This window comes from Octodon degus, unplaced genomic scaffold (assembly GCF_000260255.1).
Source record: "Octodon degus isolate 3935 unplaced genomic scaffold, OctDeg1.0 scaffold00007, whole genome shotgun sequence".
Taxonomy (NCBI): domain Eukaryota; kingdom Metazoa; phylum Chordata; class Mammalia; order Rodentia; family Octodontidae; genus Octodon; species Octodon degus.
This window is the reverse complement of record NW_004524583.1, coordinates 30,387,338-30,392,637: the sequence shown is the minus strand read 5'-3', so window position 1 is coordinate 30,392,637 and position 5,300 is coordinate 30,387,338. Positions and strand designations below refer to the sequence as shown.

The following is a 5,300-nucleotide window of genomic DNA, read 5'->3' as shown; positions in this document are numbered from 1 at the left end:
TAAGTTCAATCCCCAGTACTGCCAAAAAAAAAAAAAAAAAGAAAAGAAAAGAAAGAAAGCTCCACACCAGCACAAGATCCTGATGAGGACCCAGATTTGAGTGTGGGGAAAGCTGCTGTGTGGGGGCTTACCCGAACTGCAGCAGCTACAAGCTATGAAGCCTGGGGAAGGAAATAATCAGATTGGCCAGGAATAGGCACTGGCCTGTTCTCCCCCAAACAGGACTGAGGGGCCCGTGGGACACAATGCTCACCTTCAGGGGACCAACATGAGCCACCACCTGGGCCAAGGCCGCCCAGGCCCCCAGGCCACCCTCTCCATCCCTCTCTTGTCCCCACAAATGTCCTCTCAAACCTCCTCTCCAGCTACTCCTCTACTACAGCTATAAAAATATCGGCAGCTTCATCCCCTTTCATTATATTTCTCTTCTCTTTTCCTTTCTTTATTTATTGGCTACAGGGTCTCACTATGCAGCTCAGACTCATAATGATCCTCCTATCTCAGCCTCCCCAACACTGGGATTAGCCAGCACACCTGGTTTCGGGGCGGGCGAGGTGCACCTGGGGTTCCAGGGCTGGCACGGCGTGTGGTACCAGGGATGGAACTTGGGTCCTTGTGCTTGCCAGGCAGACACTTAGACCGCTGAACTATGTCCCAGCCCACCCTTCCTTCCTTCTTGATCTACTTCCTTCCCCAACCCACCACATCCCAGTCAACGCTCAGTAGCATATTGCAGTCTTTCAGGGTCACTGATGAAAGAATAAATTGATAAAACAAGTTTCAATCGATACGAATGATACGTGGCCAGAGCTGTCGATCGACATGACCGGAGGGATTTCCTCACTGCCAACACTGCAACCACGCCAGATCCGGTAAAACTGAGTGGGCTGAAGAGGTAACTAGACAGCAAAGTGCAACCAACGCCAGATTCCATGACTAGGAAACAGACCTTAGCTGAAGGGGCTCCGAGTATGTGACATAGCATTTCTCTTTTAAGTGGCCCTCAACCCTAAGGACAAAAAAAGACAGTAGAAAAACAAAACAATGGGGCAATCGAGGCCTCCAAAAGGTCCTATGTCTCTCAAAGCTGATCCTCTTGGCATCAACAGGGAGAGAGTCAAAGGCCAAATGACTGAAATCCATGAAGTCCGTAATGTGTTGGTGAGCTCCAAACAGATAGTGGATGTAATCAGTAAAAAGACCTCCAGCCCAGGACTCAAATAGAAAGCTGATGGAGCCAAGCAACGTAGTACAAACCATGAACATGAATGACAGTTGTTTCATTTGTTGGTTTTGCTTTTTGAGACACGGTCTCACTATGCAGTTTGAGCTGGGCTTGTGCTCACCTTTGTACCCCCTAGGATGGTCTCGAACTCACATCGATCCTCCTGCCTCAGCCTCCTCCTCAGAGCTGGAATTACAGGACTGCCCCACCACATCTGGTTCCAAGCCTGCACGGCTAGCCCAGGATTCTGGGGCTGTCACAGCACACCCGAGGGATCCAGGGACCACCCCGCATATGCTGCCAGGTGTTGAACTCGGGTCCTTGTACTTGCCAGGTAGATGCTTATACATGTGAGCTATCTCCCTGGCCCCTTAATGACAGTGTAGTAAAGAAGTACAGTCCATGAAAAAATACCCAGCTGAAATTCAGGATATAAAAAAATTTTATTGAGTGTATGTACAGGCCACAGAAATGACCAGTGTGAGGAGGGAATGTCAGAACAAGAAGGCTGTGATATAGGATTCCACACAAACAATAGAACATGCAGAATAGATCAAATAGCTTCTAGGTGACTCAAAATGAACCTAAGAATAGGAATTAAAGAAATACAAGATGATACAAATGGTATTTTTAAAATCTGTACAGAAAGAGCAAAAAGTTTTCCAAACATGCAGAAAAAAATTCAATATACAGGTAAGTGAGGACCTGTATGTATATGACAAGAACCTCTCCGTGAGGCATGTGACATGCCCCAGAAGGACAAAAATTTAAAAGCTATTATAAAAATTTAAGGAAGATCTAATGGCAATATTTCTCAAACTCGTCAATGAACTTGAAAGGGAAGGTATATTGCAGAACTTTCTGGAAGTTAGCATTGGCCTGATGCTAAAAGCAGACACAGACACAACCAAAGAAGAAAACTATAGATTAATACCTTTAGTGAACATAGACACAAGAGTCCTCAGCAAGTTGTTGGGAAAGCAGAATACAACAAATCATGTCAAATACAACATTATGACAATGTTGGCTCCATCTCCGGGATGCAAGGATGGTTCAACACACAGAAATCAATGAATGCAATGCTTCACATAAAAAAAAAAAGAAAAAACCACGTGATCATCACAATAGACACAAAGCTGTGGACAAGATCCAACATCCATAAATGATAAAAATCCTGAAGAAAATATGGAATGGCCTTACTTAAATCAGAAAAACCATTCATGACAAATGTAATAATAAATCTAATATATTAGATAAAGAAAAGCTGCAAATTTTCCTCTAAAATCAGGTAAAAGACAAGAATGTTGGCTCTCACCAGGCCTTTTCAATGTAGTAAAAATTTTAGCCAGAGCAGTCAGGAAAGAGAAAAACAAAAGGGAAAAGTAGAGAGAAAGAAAAACCCAAACTATCTTTATTCAGATGGCATCATTTTTATATAGAAGGCCCAAAACTTCTACAAAAGACTCCTAGAATTAATAAACAAATTCAGCAATGGAGGAGGATAAAACTCAAACACAAACATTAATACTGTTTTTATACACCAACAATGAACCTACCAAGGAAAATCAAGAGAACAAAACCATTCACAAGGGGTGGTGAGATAGCTCAGCAGATTAAGCACCTGTTTAGGCAATCACAGGGGTCAGGGTTTGATCCCTGGCACCACATGCCATGGTGGCCCTTCCCCAGGCACCCTTTGCTGTGGACACAAGTGGCCCCAGATGAGGGTTTCGTCAACTTAGCTGGTTTTGAACCAATGAATCTGTATCCCCTTGAAAAGAGAGCCCATAATGTGTGGACAGATTACTGTTGGGTTTGTAGTAATGTAATGCACGCAGACCCCTGTCCCCCACTCCCGGTGGTGCTGCTGAAGGACAGAAGCTGCACTGTGGAGATCCCTGTCCCCAAGGACCTGGCCAGAGTAGCCTTCCGTGATGCTCAGTCCACCCAGGAGATCCACGAAAAGGCATTACATAAGGCCATGGGTGTCATGATGTACCATACCATCAGGCTTACCAGGGAAGATGGTCAAGACCCTGAGAGTGACTGTGTGGGTCAGTGTTGGAGTCCCCTCCAGGTTCTTGTCTCAGTCCAAGAAGTCAGTATTTTTAATCCCAAAGATACCTTATTGGAATTCCACCAAGTTAATTCCAATCTACACTTCTAGTGCAGCCCACAACTAAAATAAAGACACTAAAACATATTTATAATTATTGGGGAGTCAAGGGTCCCTAAGTCCAGCCATGAAGATGACTTTCCAGAACAAAGAGACTGATCCTTGGCCACACGTGGGTTTTATTCAGTGGAGGAAGAGTAGCTTGAGGAGGAATGACCGAGAATAATGAGAAGTAGGTGAGTACTGTGAGCTGAGCTAGGTAGGTGGCCTACATTTACCTCTGCCATTTGCAGAGAGCATATGCAGAGAAAGTAATCTGCATTATGCTACTGAGATAGTATGTAATGTTTCAGGTGTCTGGTGCTTCAGCTCTGATGTAATCTTTCAAGCCCCAGGAAGTCATAATCTCTATCTCAAGGCTCAATCCCAGCTGGCAGCACAGAGCAGTGGCTCTTCATCCTGTCTTGAGTCAGCTCACATTAAAGGTGTAGGTTACCAGGGAAACATGCATGTCACCTTCAAAGACTATCACCAGCATCTCAGCTAGAGTAACACACATTGCTTAAGGCCAATTGAAAGGATAAAGAGAAGTCCTAGCCAGCTCTGTACATATCAATACAAGGAAATAGGGTCAAAATGGAGACAATCACTCTTCTTTCAAGGAGAGGGGCTCAGGTGGTCCTCCACAATTCCCTCTTCTTTGTTTTGAAGAAGCTGGAACAGTGTCAGTCACAGCTGTATAGTCCATAGCTGTTGTCAGGCTGAGAATCCTCCATAACATACTTTAATCAGAACTATTGTGACCAAGAGAATAATTCCACACCAATTCCAATATAAAACCAAAAGTGAGCATTGAGATGTGCAAATGGATTCAACTGCTCTATAGCATCAGCAAATTTATCCCAGTCTTTAATCTGGGCATCAAAAATGTCCATCTGTTGTGACATTAACAATACCTTTTTCTGAAGAGCATCTATATCCAAAGTAATATGTTGATGGACAGCTCCTTGTATATGTTTCTCGATTAGTCCCCAAGGATAAAGACTTTTGTTACATAGTAACGGGATGATACAAAAGCAAGTCATATCATAGTGACATTTAAACTTTATTGTAATTGTGAACTTTCAATTTGATCTCCCATCCAAAGGACAGAGATTTTTAAAATGCTCAATTGAGTCTGCAATTTAACATCAATTTCTCTTAGAATTTTCCAGCTGTCATCAGCAGTTCTTGTCCAGTTGATCATAAAATGAGCAGTTAATACTGAATGAGCTAATATCATAGAGCCAGAAACTGCACAGGCAATCAAAAGCACCAAGAAAGTTATCTCTGCTATAATTAATCCCAGCATCCTCTTGGTCAAATTGATAAATCTTTTAATTAATGTCTCTACCAAGAAAGAGCTAAGTGAGTGATACCATTGTTTTGTTAGATTGACAGGAAGACAAACTCCAGGTATCCTGCCCATGATCACCAGTGTAGAGTCATCGGAAGGATATTCAGGCACGGTACCATAGGTCAGATAACAATTAGTATATGATAACATATTTGGTTGCCACCTGCCTTTCTTTTTAATAATACTTGGGCACATATGTTTACTTTCATATATCTATGTCCTCGTAATACCACTTTGACTTTTGCTCCAACTACCAACAGCAGATACCTAGCCTGCAGGAGTCCACATGAAAAGGTAGGGCTAGATTCCATAAAGTATGTTCTATGGGCCCAGTTTTTTCATTGATAATGAGTCTGGAGATGGGAGGATTGAGGTCCCTACCTGACCATGTAATCCTGGACAAGGCCTCTGAGGTCATGGTATAGTCAGGACAACCAGAAGGGGAGATCTCATGTCAGGCTCGATCCTTCCTTAGAAGTAACTCTCTGAGAGAGCAGGCCCGGCAAGTGAGTGAGACAACCCGGGACCGCAGGATCCTGAACAGACCCAGAGCACAGACCTGG

The 5,300-nt window shown here is 43.4% G+C and overlaps 1 pseudogene; it reads left to right on the top strand.

The window, feature by feature from the left end:
* Window positions 1–3,053: 3,053 nt before the first annotated feature.
* The window catches only part of LOC101575227, a 24,884-nt pseudogene continuing 22,637 nt past the window's right edge, over window positions 3,054–5,300 (top strand).